This window comes from Triticum urartu, chromosome 7 (assembly GCF_003073215.2).
Source record: "Triticum urartu cultivar G1812 chromosome 7, Tu2.1, whole genome shotgun sequence".
NCBI lineage: Eukaryota > Viridiplantae > Streptophyta > Magnoliopsida > Poales > Poaceae > Triticum > Triticum urartu.
The window spans coordinates 342200038-342225417 of record NC_053028.1 but is presented as its reverse complement, the minus strand read 5'-3'; positions in this window follow the sequence as shown (position 1 = coordinate 342225417).

Below are 25380 nucleotides of genomic sequence, written 5' to 3'. Positions count from 1 at the left end.
CATGATTCTTGCATTTTTAATTGGTTTTATTTGGACATTTTGATCCTAGAGACCTTAAGCAACTCAAGGATCATTCAAGAGAGTTGGAGGTTGTCATAAAAATTCCATTTTTGAATTTTCAGAATTGGTAAATTGGATCAAGGTGATTTTTATTTGAAATTATTTTTTCCAATTATTTCGAAATAAATAAAATAATGAGAGAAGATAGTATGAATTCTTAAAAATAAAGGAAATAATGGAAATTTCATTTTAAATAAAAATATTTATCTTATTTGAATTTTAATTGAGATTTTATTGGGTTAAATTAGGGAAAAAATTGGATTTTAGCCCAGAAAAATGTTCATGTTGTCCTAAATATTAGGAGAGGGCGGAGAAAATTATTTTTGGGATTTTAGGATTTTTATTTATTTTATTTTTGGATTCTTATTTTTTGGAGAAATTATTAAAAAAAAACTCTCCCGCCGCCGAACTGGGCCGGCCCAAGTCGCCGGCTAGCCCAGAAAAGCGCCGCGCCGCCTCTCCCGAGTTCGGCCGGAGCACGGGACCGCCGCCGCCGCTGTGACCGACCGGGAGTCCGCCTCCGAGGCCGCCCCCTGCCCCAAGTCACCGCCTCGGGCCCTCTCCTCCCATGAAGCTATGCCGCCCGCCACCTCAGCCGTTGCCGAAGCCGCGCCGCTGCTTGCTGCTGCCGCCGCTGCTGCCACCTCCCGCTAGCGCCGTCGCCGCCGCCCGCGTGAGCCGCCTCCTCACCGCATGCCGCTGGAGCCGTCGCCGATCGGATCCGCCACCGCCGCCGAACTAGTGAAAGCTGATCCAGGTTTTCTCGGTTTAGTTCGGTTTTTTTGAAGTTTGGTTTATTTTGTTTAGATCAGTTTTATTTTTAGGTTTTGTTAATTAGCGAACGTTCACCCGATTTTTTCTATTAATGAATGAATTCGTTCATTTGTCTCTGTTAGCGGACATTCGTCCGATAGATTTTTCTTTTTAGTCTTATTTTCGGCCAGGGACCTATCCGTGAATAGTTTTCTTACACATTAGTCCCTAATCTTCAAACCCTCACTACTTTTTGCTCGTTTATCCAAATCTAGTGAAACCAACGCAAAAATCTTCGTTTTGATCCCCTCTATTCAGATAAACAACTTGAACATGATTTTGGAATTTTAAAATTTGTTTTGAAGCAGATTTTAATTTCAACTTTTTTTCGTAGTTTGAGTTTCGTAACTCTGATTCGATTGATTCTTGTTTCAAGTCGAAGCTCTTCACTTGAACTTTCAGTTTAGATATTTTCTTGTGGTTTTACCTTTGCTTCATATGCTTGAGTGCTTATGTATGCTATTGTTTGTTCATGATAGATTTTCCGAAGTGCGAGGCTTGCTACTACGAATATCTAGGGTTTTCCGATCGTCAGCCAGGCAAGTAACACTTCGATCATACTCCTTTATTACCCAGTTTTTATGTGTTAGTTTCAACCCTCAAACATTGCATGAGTAGAACTTTGATAACATGTGGGTTTTGGGAAGTAGTTGATGAGGTAGGAACCTACTGTCTTATATTCAAACCCCGGGTATTATTGCGGTATGATTGCGCTACTTTGGTATGCTCGGAGACGTGGATTTGTTTGTGAGATTCATGAAAGATGTGAGAGTTATTTATAACTAAGGGAAACTTAAGGTGGCTACTTTAATACACATCTAGGTGGATTGGTTGTGGGCACCAGGGGATATACCAGTGTTGTCCTAGGAGATCCCGGGGAACCCTTGTGATCATCCTATGGAATGCCACCCAGGCTCAAAGGGATCATAATATTATTCATGCTAGAAATTTCCGTGTGCAGACACAAGCCATTATGGGCTCTGGCATTTTTGAATAAGTTGTGGGAAACCTTTCCATGATAGGCTAGCAGATGTAGGGGATTATAGGTGTACCGACCTATCTATCGGTTAAGGGGACCTCTTCGGAAAGACTGTGTCTCGGTCATCCGTTTCTCAAACATCATGCAGAGCGAGAAATATTGTGGAGGAGATCGAGTCTTGTGGGGAAAAGTGCGCAAACCTCTGCAGAGTGTATGAACTACTCATGGTTAGCCGTGTCCCCGGTTATGGACATCTTGAGTATCTGGTACTTGAATTATTATGTTTATCTCAGCACTTTCCTTAATGAGTTTTGTCGGGTTATTAATTTTAATTTTGGGATTGAGATGGGGTTACCTTCTAAATAATTTTCAATGAACTTTGTAGTTAAATAAAACATATTCCTTTGTTGTAGGGAAAAACTAGCTTTATGCAAATGATAACCATAGAGCCTCCACCAGCCATATATGCATGTAGTGATAGCCGTTATTTTTTCATTTCTCTATAATGTTATCTTGCCAGCATATTCCATGTGTTGACCTACGTGGCTGCAACGTATCATGTTGCAGAATTTTTAGACGAAGAGTAAGGTGCGCTAGGTCGTTGTCGTGCACTCAGTATCGCCGTGGAGTTGGATGGACTCATTTATCTTTAATGCTTCTGCAGTTATCTTATTTAGATGGCCTTCAACAATATTATTGTAATAAGTAGTCTTTTTGAGACACTCGACGTAATAAGTGTGTGATTGAACTCTGTTATAATTCCTCGAGTATTGTGTGTGTAAGCAATACCGATCCAGGGATGACACTTAAGCACAGAGACTTGACCGTCTGAGGTCGGGTCGATACAAGATGGTATCAGAGCACACGCTGACTGTAGGATGCGACCATTAGGATAAGCCATAGGATACTCTTCTCTATTCATTTCTGACTCTTCTCCATTTCCACTCTATAGATGGCGGACCCACAGAACAAGTTCACTCAATCAACTGGCGACACACCTTTTGGCCGACACTTGAAGGAAGTCACTAGGTACCTGAGCATCGGCATACCAAGATTCATCGGAACCTACACCGCCACTCTACGAGAAGAGGAGAACCAAATGTGCGCCAATATGATAGACATGAAGAAGGTGGTGACCTAGAACATGGAACTAGAAGAGGAAATCAAGTCTACATGCGATGGATATGAAGAATAAATTGCAGTACTACGGGAGAAGAATGAAGACCTGAAGAAGAACCTAGGAATATTCATGGGTGATCCCGAACCTGAAGAGGACATTCGTTCTGAAGACTACATCATACTAGACGACACAGACTCCGACCCTAACAATGATGATGATTATGAAGACGAAGCTGAGCAGATATCATGGAGTCTTCCACTGAACAAAATTTCTAGTCGACCACCATATTATCATTAGTATTCTTCCATGTATATAGTAATAGTCCGATTATTTTGTAATGGTAGCTTAGATCGATTGTATGATCTTGTTTGAATTGAGTGGTGTGAAATGAATGTGTTTGTCTCATGTGCGTATGGTTAGTGATTTCTCTTTAGACCTCACTCTATTCTGTTCTCACCCCTCTAAACTAATCACATGCCTCCGAGACATGACCCCGCATTTGCCTTCCCACCGGAGCTCACTCAGTTGATCCAACAGCAGAATGCCTTGATGCAGTTGCTAGTCCAGAACCAAAGCAGCAGCAGCAACAGTAGCAACAACAACAACAACAACAACAACAACAACAACAACAACAACAACAAAAACAACGACAACAACAACAACAACCCACCGCCGCCACCTCCGGTCGACAACTTAGCCTATTTTCTGAGGTTGAATCCGCCGGTGTTCTCTAGTAGCACCGAGCCGATTGTTGCTGATGATTGGCTCCGCAAGATTGGAAGGGAGCTGACCACTGTAGGTTGCACAGATGCTGAGAAGTTGCGTCTTCCCGCACATCAACTGGATGGACTCGTAGCCTCATGGTGGGAGAATTACATAGTCACTTTCCCCGTCGCCAATGTCACTTGGGATCAGTTTCAGCAAGCATTCCGCACTGCCCATATCTCAGCAGAGCCATGAGCATGAAGAAGCATGAGTTTCACAACTTACACCAGGGAAACCGTAATGTGGCGTAGTATGTGGATGAGTTCAGCAAGTTAGCTCGCTATGCCCCAGATGATGTGGCCATAGATGCCGCGAAGCAGGAGAATTTTATGGAGGGGCTGAATGACGAGATGAGTATGCAATTGATGGTGGCAACATTTGCCAACTATCAGGAGCTGGTAGACATGGCTCTTATGATTGAAGGCAGGAAGCAATAGAGTGAGAATCGCAAACGAAGGTATGGACAGGGGAAGTACAACTCTCGAGCTCAGCAGAAGCCTCGTTTTACCCTGAACTCGGGAGGACACATCCATCGTAACCATGGAGGACATTATCATAATGGAGGAAGTTCACATAACATAGTGGCCCTAAGAATGCGAATGGGAATGGAGGAAACAACAATCAGAGCCGTTCCAACCTAGCAACCCCCGCCAAGAAGGATCTGAGTCACATTACCTATTTCAAGTGAGGGAAGAATGGACACTACGCCAATGAATGTCCTGAGATAAAGAATGGGAACGGAAATGGAAGCTCTAAAAAGAAGCCCAACCATTTCGCTAGAGGACAGGTGAACCACATCAACGTGGAGGAAGTTGAAGAACAGCCGGATGCAGTTATTGGTAAGTTTTTGATTAAGTCATTTACTGCTATTGTCCTTTTTGACACTGGTGCATCACATTCATACATATTAAGGGGATTTGTGGATAAGTTTAAGTTGCCCACCGTAGCCCTTAAGATACCTATGTTAGTAAGCTCACCTAAGCAGAGTATATCTGGCTAGCAGAGGATGTTTTCATTTGCAATTGACCATAGGTAGGCATATTTTCCCCTCAGACCTAATAATTTTGGAGTCACAAGGATTGGATGTGATAGTAGGCATGGATTGGCTATCGATGTATGGAGGAAATATCAATTGTGCTAGTAGAACATTTCTGCACCATGAGCAATGGGAGATGATCTGCACCATGAGGGATAAATCCATTGCAGCCTACATACATGAGCTAAATTAGCACATATGTCGTTAGGAGAACCAAATGTGCGCCAATATGATAGACATGAAGAAGGTGATGACCTGGAACATGGAGCTAGAAGAGGAACTCAAGTCTACATGCGATGGATATGAAGAATAAATTGCAATACTACGGAGAAGAATGAAGACCTGAAGAAGAACCTAGGAATATTCATGGGTGATCCCGAACCTGAAGAGACATTCGTTCTGAAGACTACATCATACTAGACGACACAGACTCCGACCCTAACAATGATGATGATTATGAAGACGAAGCTGAGCAGATATCATGGAGTCTTCCACTGAACAAAATTTCTAGTCGACCACCATATTATCATTAGTATTCTTCCATGTATATAGTAATAGTCCGATTATTTTGTAATGGTAGCTTAGATCGATTGTATGATCTTGTTTGAATTGAGTGGTGTGAAATGAATGTGTTTGTCTCATGTGCGTATGGTTAGTGATTTCTCTTTAGACCTCACTCTATTCTGTTCTCACCCCTCTAAACTAATCACATGCCTCCGAGACATGACCCCGCATTTGCCTTCCCACCGGAGCTCACTCAGTTGATCCAACAGCAGAATGCCTTGATGCAGTTGCTAGTCCAGAACCAAAGCAGCAGCAGCAACAGTAGCAACAACAACAACAACAACAACAAACAACAACAACAACAACAACAACAAAAACAACGACAACAACAACAACAACAACCCACCGCCGCCACCTCCGGTCGACAACTTAGCCTATTTTCTGAGGTTGAATCCGCCGGTGTTCTCTAGTAGCACCGAGCCGATTGTTGCTGATGATTGGCTCCGCAAGATTGGAAGGGAGCTGACCACTGTAGTTGCACAGATGCTGAGAAGTTGCGTCTTCCCGCACATCAACTGGATGGACTCGTAGCCTCATGGTGGGAGAATTACATAGTCACTTTCCCCGTCGCCAATGTCACTTGGGATCAGTTTCAGCAAGCATTCCGCACTGCCCATATCTCAGCAGAGCCATGAGCATGAAGAAGCATGAGTTTCACAACTTACACCAGGGAAACCGTAATGTGGCGTAGTATGTGGATGAGTTCAGCAAGTTAGCTCGCTATGCCCCAGATGATGTGGCCATAGATGCCGCGAAGCAGGAGAATTTTATGGAGGGGCTGAATGACGAGATGAGTATGCAATTGATGGTGGCAACATTTGCCAACTATCAGGAGCTGGTAGACATGGCTCTTATGATTGAAGGCAGGAAGCAATAGAGTGAGAATCGCAAACGAAGGTATGGACAGGGGAAGTACAACTCTCGAGCTCAGCAGAAGCCTCGTTTTACCCTGAACTCGGGAGGACACATCCATCGTAACCATGGAGGACATTATCATAATGGAGGAAGTTCACATAACACAGTGGCCCTAAGAATGGAATGGGAATGGAGGAAACAACAATCAGAGCCGTTCCAACCTAGCAACCCCCGCCAAGAAGGATCTGAGTCACATTACCTATTTCAAGTGAGGGAAGAATGGACACTACGCCAATGAATGTCCTGAGATAAAGAATGGGAACGGAAATGGAAGCTCTAAAAAGAAGCCCAACCATTTCGCTAGAGGACAGGTGAACCACATCAACGTGGAGGAAGTTGAAGAACAGCCGGATGCAGTATTGGTAAGTTTTTGATTAAGTCATTTACTGCTATTGTCCTTTTGACACTGGTGCATCACATTCATACATATTAAGGGGATTTGTGGATAAGTTTAAGTTGCCCACCGTAGCCCTTAAGATACCTATGTTAGTAAGCTCACCTAAAGCAGAGTATCTGGCTAGCAGAGGATGTTTTCATTTGCAATTGACCATAGGTAGGCATATTTTCCCCTCAGACCTAATAATTTTGGAGTCACAAGGATTGGATGTGATAGTAGGCATGGATTGGCTATCGATGTATGGAGGAAATATCAATTGTGCTAGTAGAACATTTCTGCACCATGAGCAATGGGAGATGATCTGCACCATGAGGGGATAAATCCATTGCAGCCTACATACATGAGCTAAATTAGCACATATGTCGTTAGGAGAACCAAATGTGCGCCAATATGATAGACATGAAGAAGGTGATGACCTGGAACATGGAGCTAGAAGAGGAACTCAAGTCTACATGCGATGGATATGAAGAATAAATTGCAATACTACGGGAGAAGAATGAAGACCTGAAGAAGAACCTAGGAATATTCATGGGTGATCCCGAACCTGAAGAGGACATTCGTTCTGAAGACTACATCATACTAGACGACACAGACTCCGACCCTAACAATGATGATGATTATGAAGACGAAGCTCAGCAGATATCATGGAGTCTTCCACTGAACAAAATTTCTAGTCGACCACCATATTATCATTAGTATTCTTCCATGTATATAGTAATAGTCCCATTATTTTGTAATGGTAGCTTAGATCGATTGTATGATCGATTGTAACAACCACAACAACAACAACAAAAACAACAACAACAACAATAACAACCCACCGCCGCCATCTCCGGTCGACAACTTAGCCTGTTTTCTGAGGTTGAATCCGCCGGTGTTCTCTAGTAGCACCGAGCCGATTGTTGCTGATGATTGGCTCCGCAAGATTGGAAGGGAGCTGACCACTGCAGGTTGCACAGATGCTGAGAAGGTGCGTCTTCCCGCACATCAACTGGATGGACTCGTAGCCTCATGGTGGGAGAATTACACAGTCACTTTCCCCATCGCCAATGTCCCTTGGGATCAGTTTCAGCAAGCATTCCGCACTGCCCATGTCTCAGCCAGAGCCATGAGCATGAAGAAGCATGAGTTTCACAACTTACACTAGGGAAACTGTAATGTGGCGTAGTATGTGGATGAGTTCAGCAAGTTAGCTCGCTATGCCCCAGATGATGTGGCCATAGATGCCGCGAAGCAGGAGAAGTTTATGGAGGGGCTGAATGACGAGCTGAGTATGCAATTGATGGTGGCAACATTTGCCAACTATCAGGAGCTGGTAGATAGGGCTCTTATGATTGAAGGCAAGCAGCAGTAGAGTGAGAATCGCAAACGAAAGTATGGACAGGGGAAGTACAACTCTCGAGCTCAGCAGAAGCCTCATTTTACCCCGAACTCGGGAGGACACATCCACCGTAACCATGGAGGACATTATCATAATGGAGGAAGTTCACATAATCATAGTGGCCCTAAGAATGCGAATGGGAATGGAGGAAACAACAATCAGAGCCGTTCCAACCTAGCAACCCCCGCCAAGAAGGATCTGAGTCACGTTACCTATTTCAAGTGAGGGAAGACTGGACACTACGCCAATGAATGTCCTGAGATAAAGAATGGGAACGGAAATGGAAGCTCTAAAAAGAAGCCCAACCCTTTCTCTAGAGGGCAGGTGAACCACATCAACGTGGAGGAAGTTGAAGAACAGCCCGATGCAGTTATTGGTAAGTTTTTGATTAAGTCATTTACTGCTATTGTCCTTTTTGACACTGGTGCATCGCATTCATACATATTAAGGGGATTTGTGGATAAGTTTAAGTTGCCCACCGTAGCCCTTAAGACACCTATGTTAGTAAGCTCACCTAAAGCAAAGTATATGGCTAGCAGAGGATGTTTTCATTTGCAATTGACCATAGGTAGGCATATTTTCCCCTCAGACCTAATAATTTTGGAGTCACAAGGATTGGATGTGATAGTAGGCATGGATTGGCTATCTATGTATGGAGGAAATATCAATTGTGCTAGTAGAACATTTCTCCTTACCACCCAGAGGGTACACGGATCAAGTATGTGTCTAGGCATGCGCCAAGGAGGACTCAAGTAAATTCACTCTCGAGAGTTGTTCAGGAGGAAGTGCCAGTTGTGAAGGATTATCCTGATGTATTTCCAGAGGAATTACCAGGCATGCCACCAGATCGAGACATAGAATTTTTGATAGAGCTGTTACGAGGCACTGGACCAATATCGAAGAGACCGTATCGGATGCCCGCAAATGATCTGGACGAAATTAAGAAGCAGATTAAGGAGTTATTGGAGAAATGTTATATCCGACCAATTTCATCACCATGGGGAGCCCAGTGCTCTTAGTTGAGAAAAAAGATGGATCCTTGAGAATGGTTGTTGATTATCGTGCACTGAATGAGGTGATGATCAAGAACAAATACCCACTACCAATGATCAATGATTTGTTTGACCAGCTGTAGGGAGCTAAAGTATTCTCCAAGATCGATCTTCGATCGGGATACCACCAGCTGAAAATCCGAGAACAGGATATACCTAAGACAACTTTTACCACAAGGTGTGGGCTATATGAGTACACGATCATGTCTTTTGGATTGACTAACGCTCCTGCCTATTTTAGGAGTTGAAGAAATGTTTACTTACAGCCCCAATGCTAATTCTTCCGGATATACGCAAGGATTTCCATGTATATTGCGACGCTTCTCACCAGGGACTTGGAGGTGTAGTTATGCAAGATGGAAGAGTTGTCTGATATGCCTCATGTCAGCTTCAACCACATGAGTTGAATTATGCCACACATGATTTGGAGTTAGCAGCCCTAGTGCATGCGCTCAAGACCTGGAGACATTTTATTATTAGAAACTATTGTGATGTATACACGGATCATAAGAGTTTGAAGTATATCTTCACGTAGGCAGAGGAGATGCTTGGAGCTCATAAAGGATTATGATATGAAGTTGCATTATCATCAAGGAAAGGACAATGTTGTAGTAGGCGCGTTGAGCCGCAAGAGTTGTGTAAATACTCTCGTAACCGGAGGATTACTGCAGGAGTTAGCCGATGATCTCAGAGAACTTCGAATGGAGATAGTTCCGAGCGGTTTCGTAGCAACATTGGAGGTTCAGTCTACATTGTTGGGAAAGATTCGAGAAGCCGAGAAGACTAATAAGGATATTGCAGAGATAAAGAAAAGGATGAGTAAAGGAAAGGCTAAAGGTTTTCATGAGGATGAGCACGAAACTTTATGGTTTGAGGACCGTATTTATGTGCCCAATGACCCAGAGATCAGGAAGTTAGCACTTCAGGAGGCTCATGATTCACCATACTTGATTCACCCAGGAAACACCAAGATGTATTTGGATTTTAAGGAACGTTTCTGGTGGACAGGTATGAAGAAGGATATTGCTGAGTATGTAGCAGTATGTGACGTATGTCAGAGAGTTAAGGCAGAACACCAGAAGCCAGCAGGATTACTTCAGCCTATGCCGATACCCGAATGGAAGTGGGATAAGCTTGGCATGGATTTCATCACCGGATTACCCAGGACATGATCAAGATACGACTCCATTTTGGTAGTAGTAGATCGCTTAACCAAAGTGGCTCACTTTATCCCCATGAAAACCACTTATAGGAGCTCGAAGTTGGCCAAGATATATATGACTAGGATCGTATGTCTGCATGGAGTTCTGAGGACCATCATATCAGATAGAGGAACACAGTTTACCTCGAAGTTGTGGAATCAGTTGCACCAGACTTTGGGTACCAGGCTAGAGTTCAGTACAACCTTTCATTCGCACATAGATGGACAGACCGAGAGAGTCAATCAGATTCTAGAGGACATGTTGAGAGCTTGTGCACTAGATTATGGATCTAGTTGGGATGATAATTTGCCTTATGCAGAGTTCTCATATAACAACAGCTACCAGGCTAGTTTGAAGATGGCCCTTTCAAATCTTTGTATGGAAGGAGGTGCAGGACACCCTTGATGTGGGATGAAGTTGGAGACCATCAATTGTTCGGACCAGATTTAATCAGAGAGTCTGAAGAGAAGGTTAAGTTGATTCGTGATAGACCGAAGGTAGCTTAGTCCAGGCAGAACAGTTATGGTGATACGAAACGCAATGACGTAGCCTATGAAGTCGGAGACAGAGCATATCTCCGTGTGTCACCACTTCGAGGAGATATACTATTCCGAGTTAAAGGAAAGTTAGCCCCAAGATTTGTAGGACCATACCGAGTTCTAGAACGTATGGGAGAAGTAGCCTACAATTTGGAGTTACCCGAAGGATTGTCAAGAGTTCATGATGTATTTAAAGTTTCCCAATTGAAGAAGTGCCATGCAGAGATGGCCGTTATTCCACTGAGAGATACAGTGCCCCTAGAAGCTATTCAGTTGGAGAGTGACCTAACTTACGAGGAGAAACCCGTTAAGATTCTCGAGTTTGCCAGCCGAGTTCAATGGAGCCACCATACCGAGGAAGAAGCCACTTGGGAGCGAGAAGAAGGCCTATGGAAAGACCACCCACACCTATTTTCTAGCCAACCCGAATCCTGAGGGAGAGATTCATCTTAAGGGGGAAGGTTTGTAAGATCCCAATTTTTTATTTGGATGTTAATCATTAGGTCATCATATGCATCCATGATACTTGCATTTTTGAATTGGTTTTATTTGGACATTTTGATCCTAGAGACCTTAAGCAACTCAAGGATCATTTGAGAGAGTTGGAGGTTTTCATAAAAATTCCATTTTTGAATTTTCAAAATTGGTAAATTGGATCAAGGTGATTTTTATTTGAAATTATTTTTTCCAATTATTTCAAAATAAATAAAATAATGAGAGAAGATAATATTACTTATTCAAAAGAGAGAAAATAATGAAAAATCAATTTTAAATAAAAATATTTATTGTATTTGAATTTTATTTGAGATTTTATTCGATTAAATTAGGGAAAATTGCATTTTGGCCCAGAAAAATGTTCATGTTGTCCTAAATATTAGGAGAAGACCGTGAAAATTATTTTTGTGATTTTAGGATTTTTATTTATTTTATTTTTGGATTTTTCTTTTTCGGGAAAATTATTTTAAAAAAATTCTCCCGCCGCCGAACTAGGCCGGCCCAAGTCACGAGCCCGGCCCAGCCAAGCGCCGGGCCGCCTCTCTCGAGTCCGGCCGGAGCACGGTACCGCCGTGGCCGCCGTGACCGACCGGGAGTCCACCTCCCCAGGCCGCCCCCTACCCCAAGTCGCCGCCCCCAGGCTTTATAAGTCGTGGCACCGGTCCCTCTCCTCCCACCAAGCCGCGCCGCCCGCTGCCTCTTGTTGGGTTTCGTAGTAATTTCAAAAAAAAATTCCTACACACACGCAAGATCATGTGATGCATAGCAACGAAAGGGGAGAGTGTTGTCTACGTACCCACACAGACCGATTGTGGAAGCGTTGACGCAACGTAGAGGAAGTAGTCGTACATCTTCCCGATCCGACCGATCAAGCACCGAAACTACGGCACCTCCGAGTTCGAGCACACGTTCAGCTCGATGACGATCCCCGGACTCCGATCCAGCAAAGTGTCGGGGAAGAGTTCTGTCAGCACGACGGCGTGGTGACGATCTTGATGTACTACAGCAGCAGGGCTTCGCCTAAACTCCACTACAGTATTATCAAGGATTATGGTGGCTGGGGGCACCGCACACGACTAAGGAATAGATCACGTGTATCAACTTGTGTGTTCTAGGGTGCCTCTGCCTCAGTATATAAAGGACTAGAGGGGGGGAGGCTGGCCGGCCAAGGTGTGGCGCACCAGGAGAGTCCTACTCCCTCTGGGAGTAGGATTCCCCCCAATCCTAGTTGGAATAGGATTCCCGGAGGGGGAAAAGAGAGAGAGGGGGTTGGCCACCTCTCCTAGTCCTAATAGGACTAGGGGAAGGGGGAGGCGCGCAGCCCATGTAGAGCTGCCTCTTCTCTTTTCCACTAAGGCCCATCATGGCCCATTTAGCTCCCGGGGGGTTCCGGTAACCTTCCCGGTACTCTGGTAAAATCCCGATTTCACCCGGAACACTTCCGATATCCAAACATAGGCTTCCAATATATCAATATTTATGTCTCGACCATTTCGAGACTCCTCGTCATGTCCGTGATCATATCCGGGACTCCGAACAACCTTCGGTACATCAAAATGCATAAACTCATAATATAACTGTCATCGTAACCTTAAGCGTGCGGACCCTACGGGTTCGAGAACAATGTAGACATGACCGAGACACGTCTCCGGTCAATAACCAATAGCGGGACCTGGATGCCCATATTGGCTCCTACATATTCTATGAAGATCTTTATCTGTCAGACCGCATAACAACATACGTTGTTCCCTTTGTCATCGGTATGTTACTTGCCCGAGATTCGATCGTCGGTATTCCAATACCTAGTTCAACCTCGTTACCGGCAAGTCTCTTTACTCGTTCCATAATACATCATCTCGCAACTAACTCATTAGTTGCAATGCTTGCAAGGCTTATGTGATGTGCATTACCGAGAGGGCCCAGAGATACCTCTCCGACAATCTGAGTGACAAATCCTAATCTCGAAATACGCCAACCCAACATCTACCTTTGGAGACACCTGTAATGCTCCTTTATAATCACCCAGTTATGTTGTGACGTTTGGTAGCACCCAAAGTGTTCCTCCGGCAAACGGGAGTTGCATAATCTCATAGTCATAGGAACATGTATAAGTCATGAAGAAAGCAATAGCAACATACTAAACGATCGGGTGCTAAGCTAATGGAATGGGTCATGTCAATCACATCATTCTCCTAATGATGTGATCCCGTTAATCAAATAACAACTCTTTTGTTTATGGTTAGGAAACATAACCATCTTCGATTAACGAGCTAGTCAAGTAGAGGCATACTAGTGACACTCTGTTTGTCTATGTATTCACACATGTATTATGTTTCCGGTTAATACAATTCTAGCATGAATAATAAACATTTATCATGATATAAGGAAATAAATAATAACTTTATTATTGCCTCTAGGGAATATTTCCTTCACCTCTGCCGCCGCGGACGCCGAGCCGCCGCGCCTCCACGCCGCTGCCGCTACCTGCGCCGCCCACTAGCGCCGTCGTCGCCGCCCGCGCAAGCCGCTGCCCCCGCTAGTTGCTCCCGCTGCCGTCGCCGCCTCGCCGCATGCCGCTAGAGCCACCGCCAATCCGATCCGCCGCCGAAGCACCTGTATAAACCGATCCGGTTTTTCTTGGTTTAGTTCGGTTTTCTAAGTTTGGTTTATTTCGTTTAGATAGGTTTTATTTTTAGGTTTCGTTATTTAGCAAACGCTCACCCGATTTTCTCTGTAAACGAAAAAATTCTTTCGTTAGTCTCTGTTAGCGGACATTTGTCTGATAGATTTTTCTTTTTAGTTTTATTTTTGGCTAGGGACCTATTCGTGAATAGTTTTCTTACATATTAGTCCCTGATCTTCAAACCCTCATTACTTTTTGCTCGTTTATCCAAATCGGGTGAAACCAACGCCCAAATATTCGTTTTGATCCCCTCTATTCAGATAAACAACTTGAACATGATTTTGGAAATTTAAATTTGGTTTCAAGCAGATTTGAATTTGAACTTTTTTGATCATAGTTAGAGTTTCGTAACTCGGATTCGGTTGATTCTTGTTTCAAATCAAAGCTCTTCACTTGAAGTTTCAATTTAGATCTTTTCTTTTGGTTTTACCTTTGCTTCATATGCTTGAGTGCTTATGTATACTATTGTTTGTTCACGATAGAGTTTCCGGAGTGCGAGGCTTGCTTCTACGAATCTCTAGGGTTTTCCGATCGTCAGCCAGGCAAGTAACACAGTTTTTATGCATTAGTTTCAACCCTCAAACATTGCATGTGTAGAACTTTGATAACATGTGTGTGTTGGGAAGTAGTGTCCAAGGCTGGGCCTTGATGGAGGAGTTTTATTCAAAGCAAACTGTCAAGGGGGTCCCATAACCCCAACCGCGTAAGGAACACAAAATCAAGGAACATAACACCGGTATGACAAAAACTAAGGTGGCAAGAGTGGAACAAAACACCATGCATAAGGACAAGCCTTCCACCCTTTACCAAGTATATAGATGCATTAAATTAAATAAGAGATAATGTGATATCCCAACATATCCATGTTCCAACATGGAACAAACTTCAACTTCACCTACAACTAGCAATGCTATAAGAGGGGTTGAGCAAAAGCGGTAACATAGCCAAACAATGGTTTGCTAGGAAGGTGGGTTACAGGCTTGACATCGAAATATGGAAGGCATGATATAACACGTGGTAGGTAGCGCGACATAGCGATAGAGCGAACAACTAGCAAGCAAAGATAGAAGTGATATCGAGGGTATGGTCATCTTGCCTGCAATTTTCTCGGAGTTGTCGAAAGCTTGATCCTCGTTCACATACTCATCTCCTGACTCTACCCAAACCAAGAACACAAGCAATCGAACAGTAGTCAATCATGGTGCAATGCACAAGCAACATGATGTAATACATGTCATGATATGCAAGGCATGATATGCAATGCATATGCGTGCCCCGAAGGGGAAAGAATGATCAACGCATCAACTTGGCAAACCAAGTATGCCGGTGGAAAGATGAGGTGATTTCGGTTGAAATTGATATAAGGATCACCGGAAACGGATTCACAGTTTGCAACTGACAAGCAACACAAGAATGGTGCAAATCTGCGATTAACAGCATGTTAGCACTTAGAATACAACAAGAAACTAAGCTACTGCACTCCAACATAGCAACAAAGATTATTTCAGTGATGTACAAGAGATGCTTGACAAAACATGAACACTGAGCTACGGCTAAATCACACTAGAACAGGTTCAAACAAGCATGGCAAAAGTGCAAAAGATATCAGCTTCACATACTTTGAAAATACTAACATGGCATAAACAACATCAGGAAGAAAAGTTTAGAGCTAGCTAGCAACATGCTAGAGGAACTTAACATAGCAAACAAAGGCATGGCATGCTTCTACTAAAAGCACTTAACAAAACTCCCTTACTGATCATGAGCCAAAAAGGCACAGAAGATATTACGGTACCCATGTAAACATAGCAAGTTTTATAAACAGATTCATGATAGCAACTTTGCAAGCTCATGCCACTCACCTCAAAGCATTACATGACAACACATGCATACCAGCAGTAATAAGACATTTTCATGAAGCTAAACATGGCAAGATAAACTTCATAGGATGCATGTACCACTAGCAAAACACATGGCAATATTGATTAACATGTTAACAATCTTCCTGGAACAATATTTAGCAAAAGTAGAGCATAGTAATGACAATCTAGAGTACTCCTTAGTTGCAACCAGAGGCATGAATGCATAGAGAAAGTCTACACCATCAAAACATCCTTACTGAACTATCTCAAAATGAGCATGGATCTCATGGTGGCAACAAGTTTACATGGTATCAAAATAACATCAGGAAAAGGACTTAGCAAAATCCAAAGTGCCTAAAAACAGTAACATCACGGAGCCTACTTTGCATGCTTGTGCTAGTCACCACATATAACACAAAAATACAAGGCTTGTACCCCTGTAAATATGGCATGATGGAGATCATAAAACATGTAGAAATCATGCTCATAGGATGCACACACAAAATGCAACAAAAATGACAAATCATCAAGTTCTGTCAACTTCCAGCAGACAACATTTAATAACACTCTCGCAATGAGGAAAATGGCATCATAATGGACAGTAATGGGCATGCAAGTGCCACTAACATGAAGATATTAACGAGAGGAACATTTCGACATATCATATGCATTATTCGAAGCCACGGTCACCGAGATATCACATGTCAAAGAGGGCATAAGAATTATGCAGAAAAGGACTTGGTGGAAAATCGGGGTCAACCTCCTCCCAGATATAGGGTTTGGTGTGGCACGGTTCGCAAGGTTCGCCGGAAGTGGAGGAAGGAGCCGCCGGAGCACGGGGAGAGGACGTCGCCGGACTTGGGAGTCGTCGGAGACGGCGAGGCCGGGGCATCACCGAGATGCTGACATGTCGCGCCCGGATTCGTCAGGGCGGCGGCGCGGACACGTCCGTCGGTGGCGAGGGAATTGTCTGGCGGCTCGAGGGGAGTGGGGCTAGGTTTTCATTTGTGCGAATTTCGGAGGGGTGCACACATTTATAGGTAGAGGGATCTAGGAGAGTGCAAATGAGGTGCGGTTTTTGCCCACACGATCGTGATCCAATGACGGAGAGCATGGAGGGGGTTTAGATGGGTTATTGGGCTATTTTGGAGGGGTGTTGGGCTGCACAAACAAACAGGCTTTTGCGGTTACCCAGTTAACCGTTGGGGCATCAAACGACCTCCAAATGGAACGAAATTTGACAGGTTGTCTACCGGTGATGTGCCAAGGCCACTCGACAAATAATAATCCATTCCGAGAACGTTTTTCCCCCGCTCACGAAACAAGACAAGAGGGGTGTGCCGGGTGCGTGTGGGAGTGTCGGATTGCGAAATGGACAACGGGGAAAATGCTCGGATGCATGAGACGAACACGAATGCAAATGCGATGCACATGATGACATGATATGAAATGCATGACATGAACAAATGCAAAAAGAAAGACAAAAACCCAGCCATGGAGGGAATATTATATCACATAGCCAAAAATGGCAAGAGTTGGAGTTACAAATGTGGAAAGTTACATCTGGGGTGTTAAAGCTGACCTACACGGCTGTAACGTATCATGTTGCAGAATTTTCAGACGAAGAGTAAGGTACGCTAGGTCGTTGTCGTGCACTCAGTATTGTCATGGAGTTGGATGGACTCATTTATGTTTGGTGCTTCTGCAGTTATCTTATTAGGATGGCCTTCACCCATATTATTGTAATAAGTACTATTTTTGAGACACTCGAAGTAATAAATATGTGATTGAACTATGTTATAATTCCTTGAGTACCGTGTGTGTGAGCGTTACCGATCCAGGGATGACACTTAAGCACAGAGACTTGACCGTCTGAGGTTGGGTCGCTATAGTGGATCTTGTATCTCTTTGTGTTTCGAGGATCTAGCATATGTGTGACCTAATCTCGTTGGTTTGAGTGATTCTCTTGTGTTTCCCTTCGTGTTTTCCCCTTTGTGTTCTTCGTGTTCATCATATGATCCGCTCCTTCGTGAAAGATCGGCCATCTAGGGTTCAACTCTACATCATCTTGGTATCATGAGCCACGTTTATCATGTATTTGGAGCCCTTACCCCTCTTTTTCTAGCTTAGTTTTGTTGTGTTCTTCCCCAATTTCGAAAATCCACACCAAAAATAGCCCAATTTTTTTGTGATTTGTTGGTGTGATGAAGTTTTGTTCATTTTGATCCATGGATTTGCTTGGTTTTGAGTGGATCTAGCATCTCCCCAAGTTTCCCCACCTTCCATCCATGAGATCCATCAAATTTTTCCCCCGAATCATCAATTTCCGCCCCCAATACAAAAATTTCCGCCACAAACGAGATGTGGAATCGTCGGGCCGGACATCCGGGCCCCAAGCCGGATATCCGGCTCTTGGAGCACGAAATTCACATGGTTCTGGACACTAACCCCCAGATATCCAGCCCACAATCCCGGATGTCCGACCCCTGGGATTTCAGCATCCCGTGTTTCACCGTTTTGACCATAACTTTCACATTCGGAGTCCGATTTTCGCGTTTTTAGCTCGTTGAGTAGCTATTGACATCCCCCATCCATCTAGATAGATTTCAACACCATTTGACTTCATAATTTTTTTTGGAACTTTGGCATCTTTGCCTAGGGCTTCCACCATATCATCCGCAAAACCACCATAGACTTCCGCACCCTAACCCATATTGATCCCCTTAGCAATAGAGGTTGTTTGAGTTGTGATTTGAGTCTCCTATGGTGTTTCGGCTACTTAGGGATGGTCTCTTATCCATCAACCACCACCATAAATTCCGCATAGGCTTACCCACCATACACCTCCGCCACCTTAACCCATTTTGACCGGGTTTCCACCAATACTTCCGCAACCACCACCGCATTCCCGCTACCACCATTTTGATATTTGATGTTATGGATTTTGAGTTCGCCGTTTTTTCCGTTTCCTAAGGTGTTTCGGCTAAATAGGAATGGTTCTACATCAAGAACACCGCCGCTCATCATCGCCACGAGGTCGTCATCGACATTGACCACTTCATCATTATTCGTCCTTATGTACACTTGTCAAACCATTGATGGTAACCTCGACGACATCATTCTATATTCTTGCCATTGCATTTATAACCCCGAGCCCATTTTGCGTCACTTGCCTATCGAGACTAGCCTTTGAGTATTGCCGGCAATGTTACTTGTGCACATTAGTGATCTACACCATCCATTGCATACATACCGTACCATATTGGTATCATGTCATCTCTTGTGTCACAAGATTGTTCCCGCATATACACAATTCCTATCTTGGTTTCTGCATTTCGCATTGTGGCCAAAAAAAAGAATAAGCTGTTAGCAAAAGAGAAAGAGCAAAGAAGCATGTGAGAAATAGCTATAGCATCATACCACATTGCATACAAGATCATCTTGATCATCTTGAAAGGAACACCGGGAACATCATGTACATAGCATACTTGGGATAGAAGTCGTTGCATTTTTGTCTCCTATAGGTTGTGCACAAGTGTCGTATCCGCCTATTGAGCAATCGTGCTAGCGTCTCTCTAGAGTTGTGCAACAAGAGCATTTTTCGTGGATTCCACATTTTGTGCTCATTCCTTGGATGCCACATATTGTTATTGGTCTACTTGTTTCAGTTGCGAATTTGTGAATCTCTTTCAACATTATTGACTCTTTCTAACATTTTGCATCAAATTTTTGTGCCACTATCCTCACCGAGCTCCACTATAAGCCTTACTTGTGTAGGTGTGAGAAATTTACGAGATCGGTACCAATTGTGCTATTTCCTTGTTACATCATTGAGTGATCATTGATCCACTTTCAACATCGGTCAAGGTACATTTCGTATAGTTCTTCTCTTTCTCACACTCGTATTTGCTCGAGTCTTGTGATGGATAGGCAAGGCATTTCATCTCCAGTCTTTGACAACAACGACAGCGCGAACAACTACATCACCAAATCATCAATCTTCAATCTACAACGACAAATGAAAGGCGCTCAATCAAGATTGCAAGAGCACATTGACAACCTCGCCATCGACATGCGACACTCCGAGCTACGTACAAGAGACAACCTCGACAATAAGCTTTCCGCACAAAAGAAGGAGGAATATGCAAGGATGGAGGAGATTCGGACCTTGTTGATCAACCGTTCTTCCCCTTCATCATCCTCAAGACGATGACGAGCTAGTCAGTCATCTTCGGAGCACCCTTGCGATGCAAGCGCAAGTCGTCCACGTCCACATCTACATGGTGACCATCATCACATTCGTGATACAGATCGTCATGAAGGGCAAGTCACCTCCAAGCATCATGTGCATGACGACGATGAACGACATCGCCATCAAGCTCATGTACGACAAATACACCATCAACATGAAGATGCTCGAGATGTGCCTACCTACAAGTCCCAACAAGCTCTACATCAAGCTATGACCAAGCTTCATGAGCAAAAGAGAATATCGCGAGACAAACAACACCAATAGGACGCTACGACTACTACCACCACCACTTCGGCATCTTCGCCAAGTGCTATCAAGGCATCTTCGCCTTTGGACACACGGCATCTTCGCCTACTTCCCTCGAGAATGCCTACATTGACTCCATCAAGTCCGAGGCGACCAACTACGAGCGAGGGCGACACTTCCATCTTCGGAAGCCCCTCAAGGAAGATGACCGAGCATGGGAAATTCCCTTCGGTCATGGAGATGAACTATGAGGTGCCACATCATATGGGCCTCCAACAACAAGACGATGACAAGAAGGTCGAGATAGGGCCATCCCCTTCAACCACAACAACGAGCGCGAACCTCTTCAACAACATGAAGACGCCACCCATATTGGACTCATACTCCGAGTCAAGCTGCACGAGCGCACATGAGACCTTCTCTTTGATCTCGCAGGAGAGTGATGTTTTGCCACATCCTACGGCATTCATCTTTGGAGGCGTTATGGGTGAGGAGGTTGAGCATGGGACTATCCCTTCAACCAAGGTGGCGATAGGAGTTGAGCATGGAGACATTTGCGCCAACATCTCTCCGACACCCACATATGACGAGATACCCCAATTCCCATGTGAGGAGAGCCACCACCACATGAGTGATATGAGTGACTCCACCATATAAGACATTGACTGCATTTGCTATGATAGGATGAGTGTGACCACCACTAGCCCCACACATGAGAGCATGCCACACATCCTATGTGAGGTTGAGAGCCATTTGAGTGACTCCACCAACAATATGAGTGAGTGCATCCAAGAGGGAGTGAGTGAGACAAAACACTTAGTGAGTGAGGTAGTTGACACGACACGTGAGGCCACTATGATTTCTGACGACTTAACCTCTACTCCTAGTGTGTTTTCCGTATTGGTGCTAGATCTCCAAAAAACTGAAGTGCCAATCCTCAACGAGTCCATGCCTCCAATAGGAGAACCGATGGCCATGGTGGAAGAAGATGCACCCCCACATGGTTCCATCAAAATGAAGATGACCATGACCTGGTCTTTGACACCTCACCTACAACACATGAGCGATGCTCCAAAGGTGACATAGGTGATGGTGCTTCTCTTGTCCCACTAGTGGACCATCCCACCAATGATTTCTTGCATGATGTTGATCCACCCATGCTTCATGCTAGTGCGAATTCCTCATGTCATGACTTACCCATTTATGATGAATATGATGATGAGCATGTTGAGTTGCCTAGTTGTGATGCTATGCTCCACAGGATATCATGTGAAAATTCTACTGGTCACGTCATGTTTGACAATCCGTTGAACTTGTCATATGCTATGAGTGAGATATCCCATATTGCATCATTTCAATCTCAACATAGTAACTATGCATGCCCCATTAAAATAAATCCCATTTGCACTTATGGCATAAACGACGAGATGATGGTCATTGGCTTTTGTTTTACATGATTTGCGCAATTCATCTACTATGCCAGGCCATGATCACATTGTTCCAAATATGCATTGTTTTGGATGTTGTCAATATTTTCCATGTGATGTTTCCATTAATGCTCATGAGAACATACCCATAGTTTCATCATACATATTATGATATTTTGATGCATTCCATACTTTGCATGATTCTCATAATTGCTTGCACCATATGCATTCCATGCATAACAATGCTCTAGGTATTCCCCATGACGCATTACACAATTTGAGTCTCCATTATGCTATACATAATAAAAAACCTGTCATGATGTATGACATGTTTCTATATCACGCATCTCATTTATTTGAGCATTGGCTATTTTATGCTAACCAACACATGCACATGCGCATCATGATGGATGGTGTGTACATATACTAGCATCATGATGGATGATGTGTACATATACCACGCACACACAATTATCCCTTTGCCTTTGTTTTGTGTAGGTACTCACGCATACTCGTCAACCTCTCAATCCCAAGAGTTGATGAAAAGAGCTCTTGAGAGCAACGACAAATTGGGATTCCGTGAACTATTCTTACCACCGTTCTCTTCGCGCAACAACTTCGCGCATTCCTTTTACTTGGCTCTCACACGGCTTTGGGCTATATATCACTTGTTACCTTATGCTCATTATATCGTGTTCACTTTGCATGTTATACCTCTTTCAATGCCTTTGCCATGCAATTGTCACCCTTGCTTGCACTTACATGTGATTCACCATTATACTACTTCTATGTGTATTTGCATGCTTGGTGGAGATCCTTGTTACTATTGCCATGTTTACCATGTGCCACATGCTATTGTTGATTCTTGTTTTGGGAGAGTCATGATGTTCCATTGCTATTTACATAGAACCTCTCGCCAATACATTGATGATATTTTGCTCATATCTTGCTTTCATGCTTGTGATATTTTTCTCACTATTTGCACACATGAAATGATTGCCATGATTACTTATAGTACACTGCATCTTCGCACTACTAGCTTGCTTGACTTGATCACTGTAATTGCTTTCTTTGTCACATCACCCATGTTCCATTCTTACTCGCTTTCTTCGGTTGATGACATATATGTTCATGCCTTTCACATGATATATCTTGATCATTGTCTCTTGTGTCCATTAGTTGCTTCTCTCATATCCACTTGTAGTGAGTGCAACCATACTATGCTTATTGATATCGGAGACTTTGACACCTTACTTGTGATACATGCTTGTTTGATTGAGCCTATTGTATATGGTTGTTCTCGCATCTTATGCCTCCATACTATGAAATACTCCCTTGTCCTTTATTATGATGAGCATGATGCATACACTTGTTGGGTATCTTACGACACGAATGATAGGTTTTGCACCTCCGCTATCCTCTTTTGTTTTTCTGAGTGTTTGCCATGTTCTTTCATTTTGAGGGATTCACAAGGCGTTGCTATCATGGAACATATTGGTTATGTGAAGGCGTACATGATGTGTGACACCAACATTTTCGACAAACTACTAAAGGTGAACTCCTTCCCTTTGAGCCATCTTCAAATATGCATATTGGATGGGTCACTCTTTCGTTGTTGTTTCCTTCTTCTTGTCTACATGATACATATATCGGATGGAGGACCGACATTGGAGATGGACCCTATGGACCTTCAAAGTGAGGAGTACCACGACATCGAGCTATGGTACAACACCACCAATAACAAATTTGCATCTTATGCATGGATTCAATCACATTATGATTGCCTTGTCGCATCTTGTATTCCCATGTCATCCATGATATATGAGCATGTGCATTTCCTTAGCATATTTGTTGTGATCTTCCTTGATGGCATATTCATACATCATGATCATATTGCGTACCATCAATTGCATGATAGCATAGCCATACTGAGCATCCATTGCCATATTCATGCTATTGATAAATCGTCTCACTATGACATCATTTTGCACCGTGGTTGCATTGATCATATTCACAATACATTTGTGTGCATAATGAATGCTTTTGCTCCCATGAATGCTTTACATCTCATTCCATATCATCTCGCTATGATTCATGTGCCTTCTTGCAAACAATCTTGTCGCACAGACACATGTTTACTTGATGGACACCTTGTGTGTGCTAACCATTGTATTTCCGAGTGTCATTTGTGTTTGCTCTTTTTGCATGTATACCCCTCCGGCGACACCTTGGAGTACTTGGATTGTGCCATGTCTTCCAATCCGTCCAACTACAAATCCGTCCATGACAACCATTTCCATGGTGATGAGGTTTTTGATACGAGGTCGGGTCTTTCCCAAGGGACGGGAGATGATGCGGAGCATCCTACGATCATCCCCATGTACACTATGACTACTCCCCAAGCCCCAAGTGGACATATGACGAGACCTCAAATATACACCATTGGACGCAAGGTGAACCCGTTCCTAAATGCTTCCCCTTTCAACTCATGCAAGAAATGGTTGCTACCTAATGCAAAGAAACTACGTGTGCTCGGGAACCAAGGAGACAACCATGAAGATGCTCTAAGCATAGGACAAGTCCACACGGAAGTGGATCAAGAAGTGCCTCAAGTGGAGTCGCCACGGAGCTAGAGCGGCCAGACATCCGGCGCCACCAACCAGAAGAACACCAGAGAGACGGACGCTAGGTGACTCTACAGCGGCCGGACATCCGGCCGACTCCCGAACATCCGTCGGCCCATGACGGGCCGGACATCCGGCACCTGCCCGGAAATCCGGTGCAGACTATCCAGAGAGGACCAAGACTAGCCCCGCCAGCCTGGACATCCGGCTCCTCACGAAGGCCTGGACATCTGGCCCGACGCCCGGACATCTGGCTCCGCCTGTCTGTGCAGAGTGAAGGGCCGAGGCCCATGTACCCCTTCTCCCACCTAGACTATGTATAGTCCTCCTCCTCCTCCCTCTTTCTAGGGTTAGCATTGTGTTAGCTCATACGTGAGACCGAGCTTCGCTCATCCATCTAGATCTACTCCATTGCAGGGACTGTCGGTGTCAAAACTGGCGGATCTCGGGTAGGGGGTCCTGAACTGTGCGTCTAGGCCGGATGGTAACAGGAGACTGAGGACACTTTGTTTTACCCAGGTTCGGGCCCTCTTGATGGAGGTAAAACCCTACTCCTGCTTGATTAATATTGAAGATATGGGTAGTACAGGAGTAGATCTAGCACGAGATCAAGGAGGCTAAACCCTAGAAGCTAGCCTATGGTATGATTGTGTATGGAGTTTATCCTCTACGGGCTACAACCCTCCGGTTTATAGACACCGGATAGGGTTAGGGTTACACAGAGTCGGTTACAATGGTAGGAGATCTTGAATATCGCATCGCCAAGCTTGCCTTCCATGCCAAGGAAAGTCCCATCCGGACACGGGACGAAGTCTTCAATCTTATATCTTCATAGTCCAGGAGTCCGGCTGAAGTTATAGTCCGGCTATCCGAACACCCCCTAATCCAGGACTCCCTCAGTAGCCCATGAACCAGGCTTCAATGACGACGAGTCCGGCGTCCAAATTGTCTTCGGCATTGCAAGGCGG